The sequence below is a fragment of the Rattus norvegicus genome, chromosome X (genome assembly GCF_021556685.1).
Source record: "Rattus norvegicus strain SHRSP/BbbUtx chromosome X, alternate assembly SHRSP_T2T, whole genome shotgun sequence".
Taxonomy (NCBI): Eukaryota; Metazoa; Chordata; class Mammalia; order Rodentia; family Muridae; genus Rattus; species Rattus norvegicus.
The window spans coordinates 115,333,838-115,360,121 of NC_141554.1; the positions used below are offsets into that span (position 1 = coordinate 115,333,838).

A 26,284-nucleotide genomic window follows, 5' to 3' on the forward strand; every position below is an offset into this window, starting at 1 on the left:
GATCCTAATTCAGATGTTGCCTCATTGCTAGATTATCTGGTGCCAAAGCTCATTGAATTGTTCAGTCTCCTGTTGTCTCAGGCTGTACTGGGGTCAAGAGACTGAGCTTAAATGGTACCCGTGGTGAACAGAGAGGTAGTCATGCTGAGAGGCTGCTAGCAAGCCTAGGACGCCTCAGACACCTAGGACTGAGCTAAAGATATGTCCCTGCTTAGCTAAATCACTTTCAATTGTTTTGTTTAGGCCATGGTTGAGGAAATTCCGGGGAAAGGAGCATCAAGTCCTGTCTTTTCAATGTATCAACTTTCGATGACCCTAGTATGTCCTCAGATGAGTTTGGCTCCCGCACAGCCAGTTCTGCCAGTCCCCATGGTCATTCCTGCTGTTTCACACCCCGACCCTCCTCATCAATAACCTTCTTTGGAATGAGATCATAGCCTTGACTCTTCACTCCCTCTGTCCCTCCCATTTTCTTTGCCTTCCTCCCTTCTTCCTTCCTTCCTTCCTTCCTTCCTTCCTTCCTTTTCTTTCTTTTCTTCCTCTTTCTTCCATGTCTCTTCATCTTTGTGCTTAGAGTGAAAGGTCAGGGTCTTAGGTATGCTAGACAAATACTCTACTGATGAGCTGCATCTCCAGTCCATCCTCCAGGTCTCTTTCCATGATCTCTGTAGCACTTCAATACAACATCATTAGCGGGATGAAGGACCTTTAGATTCTTGGTAGACGCTGCTTCTCACTCTATCTGCAGGCGGAGGACAGAGGGGATGATCAAGGTCACTCTACCTTATTATAAACAATAAATATACTTCAGTGATTGAGAAAGAAGCGGCAACATATCAGCTGGGGACAGTGGGGCAAGCAGTTGCCAACATGTCTGGTTGTGCTTTTACATGGAAAGCTGAATGAAATAACGGAGGCACCGATATATCTATTTTGTTTAAGCATTCTGCTGAGAACCTCCTGCTAATGGAGGGAAAATGCGAGCTTAAGAGCACTGTCCCAAGGAGCCTGAATGATTTCAAGTCCCATTTCCCTTTCCCTTTGCCCTTGGGACCCTGTTGTGGGTGCTTCTCCGGTGGGTGGGTGCTATGGAGATACATTCATGGGACCCAGATGGGTGCCTTGGCACTATCAAATGTAAGGGACAACCATGCTACAGCTTTGAGCACTGTTAATTTCAAGATCAACTTTTGGGTGACAGAGAGATGGCTCAAGAGGCAAAGGTCTTCAAGCCTGTTCAGCTTAGTTTGATCCCTGGGACTAAAAGGTGAAAGATGAAAATAGATTGCCCCAAGCTATCCTTTGACTCCATCCCTTACTCCTGTCTTTGTCTCTGTCTCTGTCTCTGTCTCTTTCCCCCCTCACATGCTAGCATGCACAAACACACACAAATAAATGTAAAAAAAAAATAGAAAAAAATCGTTTAAAAAAGAAACTCTTTTGGATCCTATACCTGATCTAAGTAGGACCTTGGGACAAGCCTTGCAGCCTCTAAAGCCTCCAAGCCACCAACTTATCATTTTGACATAATTCAAGGCAGCTCTGTGAAAGGCCCTTGGTGTGGCAGCTGCCCTATCAGCAACTGAAGTAAAACAGTGCCAAATTTCTTTATTTAGACTAGACACGTGCTACTGTGGCACCCACATAACTATTCGAGCTACTCCCTAACCCCATACTTCTGTGACCTAAGTTGCTCCGATGTGACACATTTCATCAGGGATCCATGGGTGTCACCTTTTTGTTTTTCATTTTTAAACAGGTGACATTTGTTATGAGTCACCGGACTCCTTGCTCTTAAGGAGAGATGCCAGGGTCTCAATGCAAGGGGAAGGCGTAATGGCTGCTAGTGAATTGTGTGGGTCAGACAGGGGTGAGCAGGGAATGTGGAAGTTCAAGTGCATCAAGGGATAGGGCCATAACAGTTATATACACTTGTGTGGCAATACCATGAAGTGAACGATGTTGGCATCTATGAACAGTTCTGACAACATTGATTTGATGGCCCCATACAAGGTTCTGAGGCCTCAAATGTACCACATCTGTAGGAAAGGATTCATCATTTTGTACTTGATATTATAGACTGAAGCATCCACTCCACCATCCAAAAAACAGAACTGAGTCTGTATTTCTTCTTCTTCTTCTTCTTCTTCTTCTTCTTCTTCTTCTTCTTCTTCTTCTTCTTCTTCTTCTTCTTCTTCTTCTTCTTCTTCTCCTTCTCCTTCTCCTTCTCCTTCTCCTTCTCCTTCTCCTCCTTCCTCTTCTTCCTCTTCTTCCTCTTCCTCCTCCTCCTCCTCCTCCCCCCTTTCTTCATCCATCTCCTCTTAATCTTCCTCCTCTTCCTCCTCCTTGGTTTCGAGACAGTGTTTCTCTGTGTAGCCCTAGCTGTCCTGGAACTCACTCTGTAGACCAGGCTGGCCTCAAACTCACAGAGATACACTTACCTCTGCCTCCCAAGTACTGTGATTAAACGTACTGTGCACCACTACTGCCTGGCCCCTATATTTTGCTATTTATCCTAAAATAATGTCCGGCTAGATCAAAGAGTTAAAATGCACTCTTTCCTGCTTATTAGGTGAGGGGCCTTGGGTTAAATCCATAGCATCACCCCCACCAAAAAAAAAAAATCAGAGGAGGGCTGAATTTGAGGACAGTCTGAGATACATAAGACTAGTCTCAAAAGGGGCCTTTAAAATATAAAATATCAAAGTTAGATTATAAAATATCAAAATCTTAGAAGCTAAAAGGCAAAAGCATAGGAAAACATTTTATTCTTTTTTTTTTTTTTGGAGCTGGGACCGAACCCAGGGCCTTGCGCTTCCTAGGCAAGCGCCCTACCACTGAGCTAAATCCCCAACCCCAGGAAAACATTTTAAATTTTTGAAGTACACAGTCCAGCAAATTCAGCAAAGAAACTCCAGGAGTTGCAAAGAAAAGAAAATGTCAGAGATTATGTAGAAATTCAACAACCTAAAAATATATACCATAAAACCAATAACCGATACCAAAAAATGATGACACTAGTAGTAAAAAATAGAGGAAGAGATGATAATTTTAATGATAAGGATAAATATATGAGGATTGAGAGAACTTAGTAGTTATAAAATTGCACTGATACTTGATGCTGGTTAGCTGGAGCTAAGAAATTAGCAGTGATTAAGAGACCAGCAACACTGAGGTAAAATCTTCTGGGAAGTGTTTTCTGAGACACAAAGAATCTGTGTTTCACAGATAGCCTCCTGTAGCTGGACTTGGTAATGTGTAAGAGTCACCCAGGTGGCACTGGTTCTGAAGGCATGAAGGGGTCATGAAGAGCAGCTGAGGCTGGGCACTGTGAGAGGCCATGAGAGGCCACTGATGAAGGTATAGCCTCAGTTGCATTTGACGACCCAAGACTGAAGGAGTCATGCAAAGGATTTGAAGCTTGGCACCATGAAGAGAGACTGTGAGAGGCTATAGGTGAAGTCTAGTTGCAGCAGAAGATTCCAGTGTATTGGAGATGCCAGTACCATGGGATGTTCACTAAGAATAGCAGAGGCAGTGGAGTGGATCAACCTGAGCTTAGAGTGCTACAGAGGGCAGAGCTGGAGAAGTGACTCAAGCCCTTTGGGGGAGCCCAGAAGATCGTGCGTGGATCCCAGACATTGAAGTGTTGAAATTTGGTTTTGCTTTGACTTGATTGTGACTGTGCCCTGATTTTTCCCTCTTGAAGTAAGAAAGTATTTGGTTTATTTATTTATTTTTATTTTACTGGAAGTCACAATTAAGAGATTGAGTTTTAAAAGTCTTTGGATTTTTTTTAAAAGAAATTGGCTATTCTATAGGGACTAAACTTTTAATGTGTTTGGATTTGTAAAGATTGTGGGGATTTTAAGTTCTTCATGTTTTTAATGTGAGCTCTTGGGGATGAATAAAAAAGAAAATGTGGCTTTATAGAGATGTGTTTGTGTGTCAAGGTGACAAGGGGTCAGTTGTCCTGCGTGATTTTGTATATCAACTGGGCACAAGCTAGAGTCATCAAAGATGGAGGAGCCTCAGTTGGGGAACTGCCTCCATGAGATCTCATTAGTGACCAATGGTAGAGGACGCAGCCCTTGGTGGGGTGGTGCCCTCCCTAGGTTCATGGTCCTGGGGTCTCAGACTGAGCAAGGCACGAAAAGCAAGCCAGTAAGCAGCACCTCACCATGGCCTCTGCATCAGCTCCTGTCTCCATGTTTCTGTTCTGTCTGAGTCCCTGTCCTGCCTTCCTGCGATGATGACTATGATCTAGAAGTGTGAGCCAAATAAACGCCCCTCCAATTGTACTGAAATTAAAAAGAAAATTTACACCTTTCGTATGACCAAGTCAAAAACCAAAGGATAGCAAGTTATAATGGCGTTATAGCCTCTTAAACTCTTTATAAATTGAACACACTGTCAAGAGGAAATGCAGTGGATATACTTACCATACTGAGCGTTATTGCTTAGCAACCCAGTTCACTGGAGAGTACCAGCTGTGCCGCTCCTCACTATATACCTCATTGGGAAACCTGCTGCTTCTGTCCGTGACGGAGCATGAAGCAGTGCATCACTAGCCCAAGAAAAGGTTTCACATTCAAAGTTGGAAGTATGGATTCTAAATTTCTGCAGAATGTGTATCACGTTCACACTGTTCCTGTTGAACACCACAGGCAAACTATGGTGAGTCAGTACTGTCCGTGTTATTCTTGAGAGCCCTGTTACAAGAAGTGCCCTCTTTGCTTTAGCACATTTGCAGTGATGTGAAATTGCATGAGGTGATTATTTGCTTGCTCTCTGCTTCCCATACGTTCAAATCGACTTCATGAAGGCTGAGAGTTCACTGATCCACTACCATAGTCCTCGTGCTAGGGCAGCGCCTGGTGTTTGCTAAAGGAGTGTTGAGGGAATGGATGCGAGAGCTCCTGTAGATCAGTGCGATAGCGGTACGCAGTCTGGTAGCCGTATACTCAAAGGACGATTAGAAACAGCAAAAACAAATCTTGTGCCATTTGAAAAGGTACATAAAGCACTCATAATTAAGAGATGCAAATTAAGACAGCATCGAGGTGATTGTCATGCCATTTTCATTTTTTCAAATAGGCCAAATTAAAAAAAAAAGTTACAAAAGGCCAGGTTTTGTGAGGATGTGGTAACAGCAAGCACGCCCACGCATGCGTGGTGCACATCTGAATAAGAATGACTTCTGGACAGCAGATGGGAATGTCATACTGTCAAAATTCTCTGTGTTAACTATTGCTCACTTAAATAATACTTGTAAACAGCCATAAAAAGAAATAACCAAAATGACCTCAGTAATGATTTGGTTAAATCGTCATAGCACATCTAAACAGCACAGTAATAAACATTTCTATGATCCCAAGTAAGAACTTGGGTTTAGGTCTAGTGCTTGCCATTCAAGTACATGGTCCTAAGACTGAATCTCCAGAGCCCATGTAAAGCCAGATGTGGCAATGTATGTGTCTGTGATCTTAGTTCTCCAGCATTGAGAAGAGTTGGGAAGATGGGACCTGAGACTCCCTGAAAGCTCACAGGGTGCTAGCCTGGCATACACAGCAGAAACAAACAAACAAACAAACAAACAAACAAAAATCCAAGAGACCCTGTCTCAAGGTGGTAGGTAAGGACAGACACCCTAGGTTGTTCAGTGACTGCCACACATGTGCTGTGGTACACATGCATGAACATGTACACACACATACCACACATTCATATATAAAATATATATGAATATATACGTGGGCTTTGTTATCATGCTGCCTTTATGAGTTCTGTGGTATCAAAGAAGTTTCTAAACACATCTTGATTTTCTCACCACCAAAACAGGGAAATTGGCAAAATCTCCACGACGAAGTTATGAAAAGCTAATGAGACAATGAACACAGGAAATGCTCAGGTGACAACTGGCACAGAGAGGTAATAGTTGCTACCCATGTCTATTCTAGTTAGACTACGATTGGTGACAATGACAGCATACCCCCAAATAAGGACAAGGTTGATCTTTGTACATTCATATGCAGAGATGCTCAATATAGCATTATGACAAAATCCCACTGTAGGCTATGACTTCTGTTAAGGGTACTGCTTGAACAGCATTTGGTTTTGGCAAACAGGCTGCAGGAGATAGATTTTCACCTTAGTAATGATTAGACTCCTTTGAGACAAGCACGCGTTAGTTTTATAATAAACAAAAGATGTAAAGAGGGGGACAAAATCTCCATTTATAACTGCAAGGACAGTTAATCCCACCAGGCTTCACATCCCCCTGTCCTTGGCTATAGCCCAAGTGCTAAGCCTTCTTGTCCTTGGCGCGCCTCTTCCCTCCATCCTCCCACTGCATCCCCGACTCATCGAATTCCTCCCAACTGCCCCTTCTCACTCCTCTCAGCGTCCTCTAGAAGTGCCACCCAACAACTAACAATTCCCTGTTTACTCATGGTAAACTTTCCCACACAACAGTCTTTAGTCTGCCTCCCCTTCTGAAGTGCTGAAACCTGAGTCGCGCTGCAGAGTTCACGGCTTTGCCGGCAGTGCCCTCTAGTGGCCACTTTCCGCACTCCTCCACTACAGGCACCCTGGGGCTGGGAGGTGGGGTCTGTGCTCCAGCTTCCCCTGTCTGCTTCCAGACCAGACCGTTTAGTCCTCCATCCTCCGCCAAGAACTCCTCTTTCCAATGCCATCTGGCTACAGCACCCTCTTCTCTCCTCGTCGGTTCTTCTTTTTGGTCAACCCCCACTCCCACATTCAAGGAAGAGTTCAACATCTGGCTTACTGTCTTCTTCTCCACCCCAAGTCCTGACATCAATATTGGTGAGTTTAACGTCCATGGTCCATGTGCGGGTCACACCTCCCTCGTAGCCTTACCATGCTTCATCATCAGCCAGAACCTCCTCCATCCACATCCTGCCTGCTGACCTCAAGGCTCCTCTCATTACCTCAGGAGGTTTGCCAGGCTTTCGAAGCTCCTCCATCCATGTTCCCATTCCATCAACTCCCTTTACCTTACTTGCTTCCCCTCTCATTCTCCAAAACCACCCAAGATAAGAGTAGCAATGAATATGTGTGTGTCAGACACATTATAAGCCTATGATGGCATCTCTTTTCTATTTTAATGCCATTCTCACGGTAATTGTATGAGACGGCTACTGTTGTCCTTTATAAAATGAGGGGATCAGAGAGGTTGAGTGACTTACCTAAAGTCCAACAGTCAGGTTGCGGCAGAAATTAGATCAGAGGCTGCGTGCGTTAGCCTAACTCAAGGAGCATGGACTTCAAGATTTTGCCTCTATTGACAACTCCCTCGTCACATCCACGAGGCAAAATCCAAAGTCTGGATAAACTGAATTGACAGTCTCCTCCTCTCCAGAGGAAGCTGGATCACTTTGTAATTAGTCCCGCTAGGAAGTCGGTTTCCAATCTCTGTGGAGCCCTCATTTAAAGAATCCTCAGTAGCTGTCCTGACGATGGCATTTTCAAACTTTCTCCACTGCCCTCTGGAGTGAGATGGTCCTCTCTCAGCCACTTTCATACTTAACATTGTAGCAGCCTTTAAGGAAGGATGAGAAGGACAGAGGGTGAAGGGAAATAATAGTGCCATGGATTGAGTGTCTCCTGTGACAAGGCTCTGGGCCAGGTGTTTGCCTGCAGCATCTCAGAGCAATCCTCCCAGCAGCTCCACAAAGAGCGGTGCTGCTGTGATTCTTTCTGTACAGAGGGGGAGATGGAGGCATAGAGAGCTGAAGCGCTTGCTCGGGGGACATGGTTTGTAAGTGGAGAGGCCACACCGTCAGTTTAGAAGCCCCCCCTCATCTTGAGAGATCACTGTGATGAGTCCCTCATTAACTGTTAACTATCTCACACCGTCCAGTCTGGCTTCGAGCCTATTGCTAGGACCACCTTCCTAAAATGAGCATCTGCCTGCGCTCTTACTTTGCTTCCCGCCCTTCCAAAGCATTGCCCAGCCTTCCCAATAACCAAGAAATCTTTGATCTTAATGGTTTCATTGCCACGTTGTTCCTTTCTTACTACAGCCATCGCCACCTGCCTAAAACAGGATTACTTTCCAGTCTTCGGTCCTCCTTTCCTGTCTCCCTTAAATGCACCTCTTCTGTGCTTTTTTTTGCGGTATTTACACACTGATTCCAGCATCCTATCATTTCCTGCTGACTTTTCTTGTTTCCTTCAATAAACAGGGAGCAGCTTAAAGGTGGGAAATGTGCCTTTGTTAACCCAGTACTCTCCAGGGCATAGTACAAGGCTCTGCTTAAAACCCAGGTTTGTTGACGACTGACTGATTGACTGAATGAATGGGGTGAACGAGGGAGGAGAAAGCCCTCACTTGGAAAGTTTAGTGACATGAGCTGTATGGTATCTGACTCTTGGCTGGAGCTGCTGCAGTTTTTCCTTATGACTACAGTGCTGTAAAAATATGTCTGCACGTGGCTAAAGACGGGAGGAGAAGTTTCCACACAAATTAAGAGTTGTGTTAGCATGGTGAGTTGATGGACGCTTTTTTTTCTTTCCTTCCCTGTTTGCAAAATGTTCTTTAGCACGACTTTGTGAATGCTTTGGCAAAGTGGCTGACATCATAGAACAGGAGTCTGGGGCTGTCATGGAGGGATCGACAGTCCACATGTATTGATGCCCACTGGACCCTCCTCCTGGGTTCTGGGTGCTGTGGGGAGACAAGTGGGTAGGGGTGGCTCATCCTGATTCAGGTTCACATGGCCAGAAACCTTGCAATTTTGTTGCATTTGCTGGAATAAAATGAGAACTTTCAAGAATTTTCCAAGCTCCTGGGTTGAGGTTTTTTTTTTCCTTCCCTAAAGTTGGGCAGCAAACAAAGATGGTTTTTGTTTGCAGTAAAACATTCATTCCTTCAATTTTACATTGCGGAGTGACTTCTGCTGCTGGGGTGGAGGTGGTGGTGGTGGTGGTGGTGGTGGTGGTGGTGGTGGTGGTCAGGTCTGCTAAACAGGAAACAAACTGCCCATACTTGGTTGGTACAGAGGTGACTGAGATGTTCCTCCTTCTGGCTCTTGAGTAGCATGTTTAGGAATTTCATTGGCAAAATGATGAAATTGTTCATTTACTGTAGCCGGATTTCCAAAGCTCTATGCCATGAGTTAACCCAGAAGAAAAGGGAAAAAAAATCGGGGTGGAAGGTAATGTTCCTAAAGATTCAGATGATGAATGCTCTAATGTTATTGGGCACTTCCTCACCCCACATGGCGCTTCTGTCACTGTGCTCACTCGGGAATGTGGAGATATCTCATTTAAACTCCAGAATGATGTTTCTCCAAGCGATTCTCCTTAGCCCCATTTTAGAGACAGTAAAACTGAGCTTCATATTTTACTTGGAAATTTTGAGACCAGGGTTCAAAAGCAAGCTCAGCTGGCTATCTCTAACCATTTGGCAACCCTGTCTTTCCATTAATATACCCGTAGAGGAACTGGGATATGTATTTATCTTTTTAGTTAACAAACAGTTTAGTGTTTCCCATGTGCTGTGCATATGGCCAGGGCTTTATAAACACTAGTTCATTTAGTCCTTAAAGCCTGTGAGAAGTACTATTATTAATTCCATGTGAGAGGTGCGATCACAGAGGCAGAGAGGTTAAGCCACTTGTTAGGGATCAGGAAAGCTAGCATGTGACAAAGCCAGAGTCACCATCTAGTTTGCTGTGTTCTAGGATCTGGTTCTTAAACTTGATCCTGTGTTGCATCAAGTAGGTTCTCCTCCAACACAAATCCCCAGCCGATATCCTGCAACCAGGGGTCTTGCAGAGCGGTGGTGGTGGGGGATGGTAAATGCTGTCTTTTGTCTTGACGCCAGAGCAGCCTTGGAGGCAGCTTCTGTGAATAGGTGCTGGGCTTGGATTTGAACTGTAGTGTTAGGATTTCAGAGCTGAGCCTCTCAAAACCCTAGGCTCTCGGCTCCATAGATGAAGAAGAGGCCTTTCACCTTCATGGAGTGAACTGGTGTGATTTTCAGTGTTTTAAAGGTAAGGCAGGCTTCGTTTGCTGCTTGCCGTGCTCCTCCTGCAGGGCTTTTGGGGTGTAGCCTCTTTTCGTTCAATAGAGACACCAAGATAATGCCCTTCCAAGGTAATTTGTGTAAGAGGCACAGGGAGTGTGTCCTTCCCTACCCCACTGCTCACACTTCTCACCCCTACCTCTCTCAACTGGCTCTGTCACAGTCTTGCTCCCTAGAGCCAAGCCTAGACAATGGTGGCAGCTCAGCTGGAAGGAGGGGGAGTGGAGGGGTAGCAGGCCCAGCCCACCCGCTTGAAAGCTTCATTTGACAGGGGAGGAGGCACATCTGGTTTGGGTTTTCAATTCAATTCAACAATGATTTATTGTAGGCCTGCCAGCTGCAGAGGGTCTGGGCTCAGTGAGGCAGCAGAGAATCGAAGATAAAGTCAAATCTTGTCTGTGCCCTTAAAGGAGTTTGCTGGGTTCTACAGCTGTGTGGACCCGTGAACGACTTTAATGTGACCAACTTGCCTTTCGTCCATTTTAATCTTTGAACCCTTCCCAATATGTTCCATGATGGGGAGGGGCTCTGGTTACTTCAACTTTACAGGTGAGGGACGTGGGCCTCTGAGAGGAAATGACTGGCCCAAGGTCACACAGTTAGGAAGTGACCACACCAGCCCTGGAACCTAGATGAGACTGCTTCTCAAGTTCACATTCTTTTGTTTTTTTCTTTTTTTTTCCGGAGCTGGGGACCGAACCCAGGGCCTTGTGCTTGCTTTACCACTGAGCTAAATCCTCAACCCCTCAAGTTCACATTCTTAACTGCTCCAGTTCCCTCCTTCCGAAACAATGAAGATGGCAATAAGTATTTTATGTACTCTGGAGGTCCTGTCTTGGGCTAAGAAGGCTGTTATTTCTTGGGTCACGTGGCCCATTGAGGCTGTTGTTGGCATTCTCTTTTGCAGAAAATGGATGCTGCTTTGGGAAGGGATGGAGCTGAGATTGGAAGTGGGGCTACTCTAGTTCATCAGCGTGTATCTCAAAAGCCATAGAAGGGAGGAAGGATGCTCAGGGCTCAGCTGGGAGAGCAGAGCGTTTGGCTTTGGCTTCTATGGGCGGAGAGATGTTTGTATAGGTAGTGTTGGCACAGAATGTTTTCTGGTCAGAAGGAATGTTATGAGCAGGAGACTTACGATGATCAGCACATAGCATGGTGATTGACAGGGTACTTTGTCCCTGGGCTACCTTGTGTGTAGAAGGTGCCCCCCAGGTATTGTCCATCCCTTTGTCAAGATGAAAATCACGCTCAATCGGGAAAGGTTTTTCAGAGGACACACAGTCATGCAACAGATGAGCAATTGTACACTAGTCTCTCTCTGTGTACACGAGAGAAGCTAGAAACACAAAAGAATCCTCAGTCTTTGAGCATGTGATGGGGGCCCCCGTGTGGTAGGGGAGACAAGATACACACCCCGGAAAGAGCAGCAGCCAGCCCAGGCAGTCCGCAATCTGGACCAAATGAGTGTTTCCCAACTGTCAGATTTCAAGGAGAGCTGGGAGGTGCCTAGAGGAGGAGGCTTCTCCGAGGGGGTGGGTTTGGGCTACAAGGCGTGGATGCAGAGGAAGAAAGGCGAGCTGAAGACCGGGTGGGGCCACAAGTGTGGCTAGCCTGAAAGGTTCTGCCGAGGTCTCTGTTTTCCAAAACTGCTTCTGTCCCCATCTATGTCTTGATGTTCAGGAGTTTGTTTCAGAAGATGAGACTATGTGGGATCACAGAGAGCCCCTGGGAGCTGGGAAATAGGTACCTGATATTCCTGATCCCTCCAATTTTCTACACTTAGCCTCAATTCCTGGCAGCTCCCCCAGCTGCTGAATTGTATGTGTATGTGTGAGCGGTATTTTAAATTAAGCAGTGAGTGCTTTCAGCTCATCATAAACATGCTAAAAAGCTTCAGCCACGGCTCGAGCCCACCCCCGCCCCTTACACACAGGCAGCAGCTGGGGCCACTCGACCCCACACTCTAATGCGCATTGCCTATGACTCACCACCACCACCACCACCAAAAAAAAAAAAAAAAAGAAAGAAAAAAAAAGACTATGTTTCAGTCTCCCTGGGTAGCTGATTCCTAGTTCTGGTGGGAAATCTCAGTCTGAATTTGGAAGGCAAAGGGCCTCAGCCCCGCCCTACTGACTGAGCAGTCTGCAGCATATGGAGTGCCTACTGTGTGCGAGGCATTGTGGGTAAGTCCATTAATCTTTCCTGGCTTTCTCAGCTTCAATATGCATGCAGTCTTGCTTTTTTTTTTTTAACCTCCCTGCAAGGAACCTATATCTCAGTGACACTGGTCTTTCGCTTAGCTTCTGGAACACGCCCAATGTCTTTTCCTGCCCCAGGGCCTTTGTGCATACTGCTTCTGCCTGGATTGCCTTTGCTCTTGCTTCTGGCACGGGAGGCTTCATTTTAACCTTTGGTTCTCAACTTTTTAATGTTACTGTGAAGATGAGGCTTTTTTTTCTTCTTGCTAACAATAGTTAGTTATCTCAGTCCCTTCTTAATATTCCTTGTTATCTCTCTGGGTATTTTGCTGTTTATATTTTCTGCTTATTGTATGTTTCACCCATTTGGAATGAAAACTCTAAGAGGCCAGGGGCCTTGTCTCCATGGCTTAGCAATGTGCCCCCTCTCATCCAGAGTGGTGTTTGGCACATAGTAGGCTGACATAAACAAAACCATCTGGGAAATATTTTCTCCCTGAGATTCTTGCCAGACATATGGTTGCTGAGGGAAAGATCATGGCAGATCTGTGTCATTCCGTATGAAAGAAAAAAAAAAGTAGGGCTGAAAGGGAGGAGTTTGTTGAAAACAATTCTGTTTTAGAAACCAGTCCTTAGAGTCTCATCCCTAGACACAGTCTTATGAAATTAAACAAAAGGAATAAAAAGCATAAAAAGCTAACTTGTTTTTATTGGGTGTTTAATGTGTGCCAGGAACTGTTCTCAGTTTCTGTACCGATTATCTCATTTAATCCTCATAATAACCCAGCCACGTCAGTTCCTATTATTAGCCCCATTTAACAGATGAGGGAATTGAGGCTCGGAGGGGAGAAGCAGAGTGCCTAAGGCCACGTAGTTATAGAGAGGCAAACCCAAAAGTTGAACTTGAGGCAGTCAGAACAGTGTGTGAATTAAATTATCCACACCACTTGAAGCCCCCATACCACCCCAGAGAGTGTGTCTCCAACAGTGTGAGCAGGATTCTTTGTTTCTTTCTGTGGTAGGGGTGGCACCCCAGGCCTTGCGCACATTGGGCATGCAATATACCACTAAGTTCCCTTGTCTTTGATTGCAATGTTTTTTACCTGGCTGTCCTTCCCGTGGACTTGGAGCTTCTCAAGTACAGCGACTGAGATTTCTTCCAGTTTCCCTAAACTTGTTCCAGAATAGGTCTCGTCAATATTTGTAGATGGAATGAAAACTCATCAGGGAGTGAGTGGATCGCTGTTACCTTCTTTTCTTCTGGCTTTAGCGTTATAGACTTATGTTTATTTCACTGGTGCAGGGTAACACTGGGGACCAGAGTGGTCTGGTGGAAGGAGTCTCTCTAACCACAGGGTACAAGGAGCACCAGTTCTTACTGGGCCAACCTGTGTTTTAAGAGCACAGTGCTTGATCCAAAGGATTTCATTTTGTCGTCAGTCTAAAAAGTGGCCGGACCTGTTTAGGACTTAAACAAACTTTCAGTGTTCAAATCCTATCTCAAATCCTTTGCAGAACGATGCAGGGTGTGGGGTGGCAGAGAGAGGGGGAGGTATAAATAAACAAATACCCACAAACTGGCTGGCTTTTAAAACAGAATTTGCTTCAATCAGTGCTGTGCCTCCGTCGTGAGAACAAGTGGGAACTTTCATACTGAATGGTTTTACCCACCCCCATCCCCACCCCCAGGCCAGATGAATGGCAGGAGTTTTGGCTGGGGAGGCAGGTTTCCAATCCCAGCCCACAGTTAGCTGCCCTACTGTGCCCCATCCATCACACACAGGGCTCTGAACGACACACCCAGTCGTCGTATCTGCTGCTTCGGCTCTCAGAAATAATTGGGTCATTGTTTTATTACACTAGCGAGAGGGCTGTGAGCCCGTTAGGATTATGTCACTGATATTTTTCTGAAAAGGCAATCATGATATGCTGTTCATTGAACACAGCTGGGAATGCAACTCTGTCAGTGTTTGAGGTGCTCCCCCAGCACCTCAGACTTTGCTAAATAGCCCAGCCACTGTGAGTGAATCTCAGGATGCTTGCTTGCAGACACCTTTGCAACACCTCCTCACGCTTCAAAAGCCCAAGCAGGATTGGACTTAACTTTCATGCCCCGAGCCCAAATTCCTGCCTGAAAGGAAAAGAGGCTTTGCTTTTCATGTGCAAAGGAGCCAGGCCTTCTAGTGACAGAAGGCTGGAAGCCAGTGTTGTTTGTCCTTTAACTGCTGACTGGGGGCCAAGGACAGTGCTGGCTCAAGAACAGACAGTGTTGATGCTTGTGGGACAAGATTCTCGGCAGATGGGTCATGCATGCATCAGGGTTCAGCTGTGCCTTCTCGTGAGCGCTAGTGTCAGCAGAGCCTACACCTCGTTGTAGGGGCTGTGAAACTTGAGCCAGTCAAGAATATTTGTGCTTATCAGCAAGTAGCCATGCAACGTTATCCTTCTAAATAGGGACATTATTAGTTTGGATTCTAGAAGCATAAACGGAGTCCAGGTTTGGATGCTATCTTTCTTATTGCAACGCATCGGTTACTCTCTCCTACCGCTGTGCTAGCTGGAATTTTAGGGCATGTGGCCATTAAGGTACTCTTTAAAGGAATCTATGGTAGGCACCTGTCCATTCCCCTTCCGGCCTCACTATTTGCCAAGCCAGCATTGTATCCTTGCCAGCCACCTTGAGGTGTGACAGCCAGAGCTGGCTTGATAAAGCAACTTTGCCAAAAGGATGGAGTAGCTCAGAAGCAAATCTCCAAGTCCTAGTCACCATAGTTCTAAAGAGCTCGCATTCCTGAATGTTTGTTGGCAATTGACTCCAACCACTTTGCCTTCAAAGTATTTGGACTTAGTTGTGTTCCTGGTTTCTGCTTTGGATCTGTCTTTCCTTTCTGGCTGTAGTTTCCCTTTCTGTAAAATGGGGTTTCTGCTAGGAGCAAATAAGAAAACACAGCCAGACCTGGCATAGCGCCTGGCATCGAGTAAGTGCTCAATAAATGGTAGCTGTCAACTCCTTTGCCCTGTCCAGACTGCTCCTGGCTCTGTTCTCTGTATTTCCAATAGTGGCCTGGATCAGGGCCTGTTAACATCGCTGATTGGCAACCTAGGTCATTTGCCCCTCAGACAAGTTGGGCGTTCTTCTCTGGCAGCCTTCTGTTATCATTACCTGTCGCTGTAACGCACTCACTATAACCACACGTGGACATCTGCCAGGTGCTGACATTAACCTATCAAATCCTGGCACATAATAAGTTTGCAGACAGGAATTTGCATGTTGGGGCCAAATATAAGACTAGGAAGCAAAGCTATATTTACTTTCCCTTTCCCAGTTGTGAACAAATCACCCATATTCTGGTAAAAAACAGATGTTTCACGCCCATGACGACAGTGCAACTTAGCAAACAATCGATTACAAAGAACACAGTGGTTTAGTCATCAGAAATGTAACCTCCAGGTCACTTCTCAGTTTTCCTAAAAGTGGCTACTACACGTGGGTAGTTCTCCTTTGAAAAGGACAGCCATGTTTGCTACCAAAAACTTTTTATTCATGTTTTAATTGGGAAGAGCCAGAAACTCTTATATATTTTAAGGGGTTTCTGATTGCTTTAAGTTGCAGGGAGTTTAGATAGTAGGGAAGATAACTCACCTGCTCTTTGAAAATGTTGTTTAACAACTTTGGCAGATGGCCAACCCAAAAATACAGACGGAGACACACACAAACAGAGACACAGACACAGACCACACACACACACACACACACACACACACACACACACACACACATACACACACACACACACACACACACACACATTGAGACGGGTAACACAGGAATCTTGACTGATATAGAGGTACATGTCCAAACAAGAATAGGGTAGCGGGAAAGCACAGAAGAGAAGAAAAGACAGAGTTTTGCAGCCTTGGTTTTACCCTTATGCCACCTCACCAAAGTGTGTTCCCTATATGGTCAAAGAGAACAGATGTGTGGTGATATGGTGACAACAGACTTTCCTGCCAGGGTCAGTTGGTCAGTCTGAGAGCTTTGCTGGCCTGGGAAGGCCACAAGGCCAAGGACACAGGATCAGTCTAGTTTGCTACCAGGGTCAGTTGTCAAGCACATTGGCTGTTTTTTTTTTTTTTCTTTTGTGGATTTGGTACTGATCCGTTTGCTTGAGTCTCCTTGCTAGTGAGGAGGGTAGGGAAGGAGTAGATACAAGGAGCTACTCTGTACTCTCACTTGTGCTTGTCTTTGTAACACTCCTTCACAATCTAGGAGACTCTCAGGTCAATGAGCGATGCAGCTATGATGGGCAAAGCAGGCCTCTTTCTATGCACTTACTGTGAATGGTCGTTTCTTGTCAAGCCGAGAATTGAAGCCAACAAATTTCTGTCGTTTTCAATGTTAGATGTTATATGCTAAGAAACAGGAGCTTAATTGCAGACCTAGCTCTATTTATTTGTTACTATTAATGTCAATAGCATCTTTTGCATGTGGTCAGGCTGATCTTGAACTCATAATTCTGCTGCCTCTTCCACCAAATGCTTGGATTATAGAAGTGTACTATTATATTTGCTTCTGGGACCATTTTTTTTAAAAATACAGAGTCCCATGTAGCCCATGCTGACTTTATTATGCTACATAATTCACTATGTAGTTGAGGATGACTTTGAGCTTCTGCCTCTACATCCTCAGGTTGGTAACTACAGGTATGTACCACCATAACTGGTTTACCGAACCAAATTTTATTGGGAATTACATATTCCTTTTCCAGATTTAATGCAGATGCTAAAGGTAGTCTGTAGTTTCTTTCATGCCATTTTACGGAAAATACCCATGCATTAACACATCAAATAGCTTTTCTGAGTCCCTTATTACAGATGAAGTGCTGCGCTATGGTATACTTTCTACGCCGTATCTTATGCTATCCTCACCAGAGTTGTGAGATGGGTACTATCATTATCTTAATTTTACAATGAAAACACTGAGGCCCAGAAAGCATAATACACAGTCACACAGTTCACAAATGGAGAGCTGAGATTCAAACCTGGGTTTTTCTGCCTCAATTACACTACATTTTCTCCATGCAGTGCATTTTCCTTGAGGACAACATTCATCTGTGGGGGGATTTCCCTATGGTGTTGTCACTGTTCTCCTCTCGCTCTCATTTCCCTCTCCTCCCCCTCCTCTCCTTCTCTCCCTCCTCTCCATTTGCTCTTTTCCTTTCTCCTTCTGTCTCCTTCCTCCCCCTCCCATCCCCTTTCTCGTCTATTTCTCTTTCTTCTCCTCCTCTCATCTTCCTATTCTCTCCTCTTCCCCATTCATCTCTTCTTTTCTGTCTCCTTCATTCCTTTTTTCTCTTCGCCCTTATCTCACCCATCCTTTCGCCTATACTGCTTGTCATGTGCCATGTAAGATGGGGGACACTGGCAACTTGGGTAGGTTAGTGGCCAATATAGCTGACCATTCTGCCAACCGTGTGCTGGGCACACATCAGCTAACCATGCTATTGTTGCTTTTGCTCTCAAGTGGGTCATAGAGCTTGGAGGAAGACAGGCATTGGAAACACAAACTTGAACTTATTACAATGTGCTTGATCTAAAAGCCAAGCATGACCTTGGTGTTGTGTGTATAGCAGGATATGTGTAGACAAGGACTCTGACAGGTTTGAAAGAGGCGCTCAGGAGGCAGAGACCAAAAAACTCCTCCAAGTCTGAGGACAGCTTACATAGTGTGTTGCCAACCCAGCCGGGACTATGGAGGAAGACTGTCTTAGAAAAACAAAACAAAACAAAACAAAACTCCATATAAATCACAGAAAACGACAACAAGAACAACAATCCCCCAGAAAACTCACTCAAGTAGTCAACCAAACCACCACAATAAAATCTCACTGACAGGAAAAAGAGAAGGAAAATGCCCATTAGTTGCCTATGGTGTAGGGGTTGTACATTAGTAGTTGCCTGTATTTTCTCTGTCTTTTTCCTTCCTTCTCTACCTCCTAGTTCCACATTTTTTCAGGTTTCTATAGAAAGCAAGCCCTCCCCACCCCACTAGAGTCAGCTTGGACTGTCACAGGGGGGCGCCAAAAATGGCAGGCCTAGGGCAGTGAAGTGCTAGCTGAGGACATCGATAACCATGTTGGTGAAAACCAGCTTTGGCCAAAAAGCCTTGTCATTTCTCGACATTTGGTGCTTCTTGTAATGACCCAGTTACTTGAGAAGCCTAGCTCTCATACACACAAGGACGAGTTGCCATTTAATGAGCACCTACTAATTACCAAATCCTTACTCAACAATGTGCAAATTTCCCCCGTTTAATGTAGGTATGAGGCTTAGAAAGATTCATTATTTTTCCAGGTGGATTCAGCTAGTTAGAGTTGTAATTTGAAACCCAATGCCTGGATTTCTAGGGCCAGAGCTATTAATTCCTACATGTAATGAATGTCTGTTGAAGAAAAAAGCAGATGGATGAAAGGACATATGTATTAATTAACTTCACTTTAATAAACATTTACCGAATACTCTGTCAGCCCCTATGCTAGACATCAAAACACACACACACACACACACACACACACACACACACACACACACACAGAGAGAGAGAGAGAGAGAGAGAGACAGAGACAGAGACAGAGACAGAGACAGAGAGAGAGACAGAGAGAGAGAGAAACAGAGACAGAGACAGAGACATACACTCAGAGATTACATGGCATCTACCATAAAGGAGCTCATAAAAGCACTTTTTACTGTAGTATGACTTGTGAATAGAAGTAATTTGAGTTTCTTGAATAGCAGTTTTTTAATGATGTAACTTAAGTCTCAGTCTCAGACCCCTCTCTCTGAATACGTGTGTGTCTCTGTCTCTGTCTCTCTCTGTCTCTCTGTCTCTGTCTCTGTCTCTGTCTCTCTGTCTCTCTCTCTGTCTCTCTGTCTCTGTCTCTCTGTCTCTCTGTCTCTCTGTCTCTCTCTCTCTCTCTCTCTCCCTCTCGCTCGCTCACTCACTTGCTTTCCCCTCTGTGGTATGGGCTTGTGCTCCCACCAGAAAAGGGTCTCAAATGATTAATCATCAATTCGACCACAGCATAGCCTCTAACGGACAGCCCTGCACCTCCTATCCCATTAACTAACTCTTCTTCCTTTTATCATGTGTCCACTTGGATGAAAGTCCCAGGATGAAAGTTATCTGTTTACCCTGATGCACAATTATCTCATCCATCACTCCTGTGGGTCTTGCTGATTCCTAGCAGTCTACTTGCCCATGGAGGAGACTTAGAAATAGTCACAAAGATAATACACTGGAAAATTGTTCAGTTTTTGTTCATTTTTTATCCATGCAGAATGAATTCCTTTGCAAGCTGTCCTGTTCGCTGTGCTTGTTTCATTAGTTATATAAGAGCATGTTTTAAATTTTTCACGTGGATGTGAAACATAACTTTCCATTGGCTTGTTTTTGTAGACAGGGTCTCACTCTTTAGCTCTGGATGGCCTAGAACTCACCAGAACTGGACAGCCCTAGAACTCTGCAAACTGGGCTGGTCTCAAATTCACAAAGATCCACCTACTTCTGTCTTCATAGTGCTGGGATTAAAGGCATGAGCCACCCACACCCAGCTAAAAAATGATTGCTTGACTTAAAAATAAAAACGCCTCTCTAGGCAACAGCATTCTACAACTTTGTTAAAATGCAAAGGAATGAATGGATGGAAAGATAATTGGATAAGCGTATTTAGGGGTATAGCACGCTTTGTACCCAAGGCTCAGGTGTCTGATCTTCCTGTCAGGGCAATTGCTATTTCCCTTTACTTTGCATGCATTTGGATGGGACTCCCATGTTGAATATGGTTGAAGTAAAACTCATGGTACACACAGTAAAGAATGTTGTCTGTTAAAGTCTGAGATTCTTGCTAAAGCCATGTGGGTAGAAATGCTTTCCTCCTCTATGCCCATTTAAGCCTGCCAGCTAACACACTATGCTTTGCTTTTGAGGCATAGGGTCCAGGCTGGCCTGGATCTCAGTATCCTCCTGCCTTAGAATTGACAGGACTTGGATCCCTCAACCATACCTTCCCTTCCTTCTTTTCCTTTCCTTTATCTTTCTTTTGTTCCTGACAAGATTTCATGTAACTCATGGTGGCCTCAGAATGCTAGGTAGTACAAGATAACTTTGAACTTCTGATTCATCTAAATCCACTTCCTAAGTGCTGGGATTATAAGTGTGCACTACCATGCCCAGTTTATACAGTGCTGGGCCTTGAACCCAGGGCACTGTAAATTCTGGGTAAGCACTCTATGGACTGAACTATATAGCCCCAGCACAGATTTAACTTAACAACAACAACAACAAAACTCTTAAAGACATTTATTTATGTATTTATTTATTTATTTATTTACTTATATATTTATGTGTGTGGGTGTTTGCGCATGCATGCATGCACACATAACATGACATGCATGTCAAAGTACGAGGACAACTTGTGGACTCAGTTATGATGTGGGTCCTGGGGGTCAATCTCAGCTTGTCAGGCTTGACATTAGATGCCTTTACTCACTGAGCTATGTCACCAGCCCTCATATTTAACATGCCTAGTACAACCGGGATTATCAATTATCTAAGGCAAGAAAACCAAGGCTTGTCTTTCATGCTTGCTCTTATCTTACTTCTATATTCAACTAATCTCTGCACTGCCAAATCTACATCCACTGAATGGGACCCATCTTCTCCATTCCACTTCCTTTGTTCAGAGATTGGTCTTTCCCAAGCATTTCTTGAAATAGCTTCCTTCTGAAAATTAACCTTCCGATCCCTACTTTAATGCCTTCAAGACTCCCACAACATCCTCCTTCCAATTTCATCTCTCCCCTCCTCTTCCTTCTCCTTATTCTCCTCCCTCCTCCCCCGTCTCTGGCCCCTTGTGCTATAATTTACTGAGTTCAATTAGTGATGTGATGCCCATATGTGCATGGTTTTAGGGCCATCCACTGGAGCATAGGCAACTTACCAGGGTCTACATCCTTGAAGAAAGCTAATCAAGACCCTGCCATCTAAAAGCCATAACCTGTCGAAAGCTCCACTGTTAGGAGTGGGACCTTCTTGGCTCCTCCCCAGTCTATGTTGGAGTATCAACTGGCTTGATCTTGTGCGGGTCTTGTGAAGGCAACCACAGAATCTGATGAGCCCTCTCACTTTCTTCCCCTCTGTATGCATTCTCTCCAAAGGAATCTGAGTGAGCTTTCAAATACTCAAATAAGATCATTTCTACTTAATCCTTGTAAGTGGATTTTCAACATCTGAAACTCGAGGCTCTCAGAGTGAGGTTCTTAGGAACAAGAGCACCAGTGATACTGACAACTTGTCTGAGTTACTGAATCAGATATAGGGAGTGTCCACCTCTGACCTGTATTTAACAAACCCTCTAGGTGATTTTCATAAGTACTCAGATTGAGAACTTGGCTTCCTGAAGTTGTGCCTGCACGCTAGAACAAACTGGAAAGGCTTTAAAAAATTCCAATGCCTTCCCTGCAGACAAATTAAATCAGAGTTCCTGGTTGTAGGATCCAGTCATCAATATTTTAAAGCTTTTCAGGTGATTATAATGGTGAATGAAAGCCGAGAGCTACTATAAGTATGAAGTCCGAACTCCATAACTTGGCACTTAAGGTCTCTTTCCCTGGTCAAATCTTCCTGTGCTCTCCTCAGTCATTCTGGAATTTAATCATGCTGTACAATTAAGAATTGCCTTAGAGTCATGCATATAGGCACACATCACATACAACGCCTTGCCTTTACTTCCCTGCCTCCCTTTACCTAGCTGACACTTTCTCATCCACAGCACATATTCTTTTGTGGAAGACACTTCCCCGATCCACCACCCCAATCTGAGTTAGCTTTCTCTCCTCCAAATTCCTCCATATCATTGCCTTTGGTATGTTATCTTGTTATTCTCTGGTTAGTTGTCTTTTTTTACCCACTTGAGCTTTACCAGATGAGGGCTATGATCCGCAGCCTACAATACAGTGATCTGGTTCACAGGTTTGTTTCAGTAGCTTTTGCTATTTGGTTGTCTCTTCCTGGGGGTGTTGTTCTCCACCTTGCTCATCAGGTAGAGTTCTAGTCCCGTTTCAAGGTGCAGTCTAGATGGTGCTTCTCTGATTTATTTAATCCTGGTTAGGTACCCTGCCTTGAGGCCCTTAATGTGTGTGTGTGTGTGTGTGTGTGTGTGTGTGTGTGTGTGTGTGTGTGCAGGCCAGAGCAGGACATTAGGTGCCTTATTCTATCACCTTCAAACCTGCCTTGAGACAGGGTTTTTTTTTTCAGTGAACTAGAGGTGTGCTATTTTGGCTAGGCTGCTTGACCACTGGCCTCTTGTGGTCTATGTGTCTCCATTCCCCTGATGCTTGGGTTACAGGCATGAACAGGGCTCTTGAAGGTGCCTAGTCTTACATGGCAGAAAGTGGAGAGTGTGGCTGCAAAAGGCCTATTCTTGTGGAGGTTACTGGGGTACTTGCTCTGCAGACAGGGAGGCCTCATAGTGATTTAGCAGTAGGGGGTACTGTGACTCTCATTTTAGAAAGCCATATCACTGAGGAAAGGAAGTGTTCAGATGAGTTGGAGAAGGAAATGTTGAAAATTAATCAGGAGGCTATTGTGATAAAACAATAGGAGCCTGGACAGACATACTGGCAGAAGACAAAGAAGAAGATAAGGATGCTTGTGAACTCCATTAGTCATTCTTTAGATGTTTACTAAGCAACTGCTATGTTAGGTACTGTGCTAGCAGCTTGGATTCAGGAATGTAACCCTTACCTCAAGCCACTCACAGTTCAATGAGGGAAGCAGATACATAAACAAACTATTAGAGTCTCAAGTTGCTCTGGGCCAGGGTAATATTATACATAAAGTATTATAACAGCTTAGAAGACAATTGGCAACATGCCTTAGTATGTAGTAGCACTTGCTTTGCAAACATGAAGACTTGAGTCCAAATCCCAAGCACCCGTATAAAAGTACAGGCATGGCCATGCATGCATGTAACCGAAGCATTGTGAGGATGGAAACAGGCAGACCTCAAGAGGCCACTAGCCAGGCAGCCTAACCAAAACATCGCACTTCTAGTTCACTGAGAAACCCTGTCTCAAGGTATTGAGGTTGGTGCTGCTAGAATATACCTGGTCTAAAATGAGAGTGAGAGGGCTTCCTGTTCAAAAGGAGCTGAGGATCTCAAGATGATGACAGACTATTAAGTGAAAGCAGGATCCTGTTGAACAGTATCTCATGTGATGGCACAGGTCTGTCCCTGTGACCTTTGTGCTCTCCAGATGCATGCATTGCTCTCCAGATGCATGCATTGCTCTCCAGATGCATGCATTGCTCTCCAGATGCATGCATTGCTCTCCAGATGCATGCATTGTTCTTCCCTGCACTGCTTCACAGCTCATTTGCTCTCCAGCTCTCTTAGGGCTCTTTCCAGCTTCTTCCTTTTCACAGGGGAGTGCAAAGGTTCTCTTTGCTACCACAGATCCACCCAGACTTCAAAGACTTACTCACCTCTCAGTTTCAACCACTCAAGACCTTTGTAGTTTCTAGTACACAGTCAGATCTCAATACATAGTTTCTTATGTGTGGTCTGAATTTTTAGCTACTTGAGGGCAAGGACTTGAAACTATGTCTGCCTGTACTCATGACTTGATGAGGAAATGCCCTAGTTCTAATCGCTGAGCCTGGCAAAAATACACCAGCCACTGCAATCCTGATTTGAGTTCATTATTGCTAACCGTAACATGGAAGGAATTAGTTCTCTGAGTTCCATGTTCACTCTCTGTAGAAGTATGATACTTAGAAAAACGATATGTTGTGCTAATATCTTCTTCTATGCTAATGTTTGCAAAGGTTTTTGTTTTATAATACCTATAAAACATACTTCATTTTCCTATAATTGCCATACCTGAGGTCTTTGAGGATCTAATTCTGTTTTCCTTGTCCCTGACTTCATTGTATGTTTTGTAATTTTTCATTATGAGTTCATGTTCAGCCAGACTTTACCTTGGTAATCCTACGAAAACTAGTTTGAGGGTGTGTTTCTCCAGGGAGGACTTATGTTTGCTTCATCTAGGTGCTTCAGGGCACTATTAATCCAGGACTGCTTTGGAGGAATTCTTTAGTCCGAAAGGCAGGGTTCATATGTTCTTTGTTTATATAGCTCCAATGCTTAGCTCAGGAACTTTTGGGCATTCAGCGTGTATTCGTTGATTGAACAGATGAGTAAATAGGGCACTCTCTGTTTTTCTTGGAGGCCCAATAAGAAATATAACTGGCAGTGCTAGCAAAGGTCAGTAGATCTAGCAGGAAAATAAGAATTGCTAACAAAAAATATTTATTTTTATTTTATGTACATAAGTGTTTGCCTACAAATACTCAAGTGCACTGCATGGTACCTAGTGCCCGTGGAAGCTAGACAGGGGTGTCACATGCCCAGAAACTGGAGTTCTGGATGGTTGTAAGCTGCTATGTGGGCGCTGAGAACCTAACCTGGGTCCTTTGCAAGACCAGCATGTGTTCTTAACCCTTAAGTCGTGCTTCCAGCTTCAATTGCTAATATATTTTTGAGTTATGTGCCAGATGTAATTCTGAAGGTTTTATTAATTATCCAATTTAATAAAAAAATTAAATTCTCTGTCTCTCTCTGTCTGTCTCTGTCTCTGTCTCTCTGTCTCTGTCTCTCTGTCTCTGTCTCTCTCTCTCTCTTTCTCTCTGCGCACACATGTGCATGCCAATATGTGTGATAGTGTGGATATGGAAATTGGAGGACAACCAGTGGGAATTATTGCCTTCTACCATAGAGGTTGTTGTGATATGACAATTGAATTCTGGTCATAGCCTGGGCAGCAGGTGCTTTTACCCTCTGAGCCATCGTGCCAGCACACAACCATCTAGCTTTTTAATAGTTCTTATTCTGTGGGGTGGGTGCTTTATCGTTTTCAATTTGCTGAGGAGATGCACCAGATGCAGGCGAACTGAGCACCTTAGGCAAAGTCACACAGCCGGAGAATGGAAGAACTTTAGTGAGAGTTTAGGAATTCTAGAAGCACGGAATCATGGAAGAGAGCACACACTAGCAGTGTGAGGGCATGGAATGGTAAATTTCAGTACTGTCAAAGGGACTTCAGAGCTACATAATAAGTCATATCAGGTACAGGATGGAGCTTGACATGGTATTTTATTATTAACAACAATAATAATAGTGTTTCAATGTCGCTTGTCTACCAGCAAGAAAAGGAACAGGTTGAAGGGAGGAACCACTGAATATTGGATTCTGTTTGACTCAGTATAGATTTGCTAAGTGAAAGCTTTGAAGTTAAATGTGAGGACTTTGAACAAGTTACGTCACATCCTGTTTTTGTCACATCCTGTTTTTAACTGTTTTTTTTAACTGAAATTACTGATGAATCTTTCACTTTGCACTGAAAACCTAAAAATTTCTAGATGTGACTGTTACATGGACGGTGCACTCCTAGGGTTTCCACAAAAGAGGAAGGAAGAAAATTGGTCTGCTGGCTCATTGTATGTCAACCTGAAACAAACTAGAGTCCTTTGGGAGGGCGGGACATCCATTTAGAAAATTTAGACCAGATTGGCTCGTAGGTAAGCCTCCTGGTCATCATATTGACAATTCATATGGTAGGGTCCAGCTCACTCTGGGTGCTGCCATCCCTGGGTTGCTGGTCCTGTGTTCTATAAGAAAGAGGACTGAAGAAACCATGGTGAGCAAGCTAGTAAGCCAGCAAGCAGCATTCCTCTGTGGCTTCTGTTTCAGCTCCTACCCTGACTTCCTTCAGGGATAGAGTGTGGCAGAAGAGCTGTAGTAACCATTTCCTCCCCACACTGCTTTTGGTTATGGTGTTTTATCTGAGCACTAGAAACCCTAACTGAGACACTTGGCTTCTGCCTTCTTCAAGCCCCAGGTTGTCAGAAAACCAAAGTCCACTGTGTTTGTTCACCTTTAAAAAAAATAAACAAAAACGCTATTCAAATTTAGGA

At 44.4% G+C, this 26,284-nt stretch overlaps 1 protein-coding gene across 1 annotated transcript in view; it reads left to right on the plus strand.

Moving 5' to 3' along the window:
• Positions 1-6,653: 6,653 nt before the first annotated feature.
• The window catches only part of Rtl9 (retrotransposon Gag like 9), a 46,349-nt gene continuing 26,718 nt past the window's right edge, over positions 6,654-26,284 (plus strand). Inside the window, 1 exon segment of the mRNA NM_001427818.1 lies at positions 6,654-6,825. The gene's annotated coding sequence lies outside the window, so the exon portion shown is untranslated.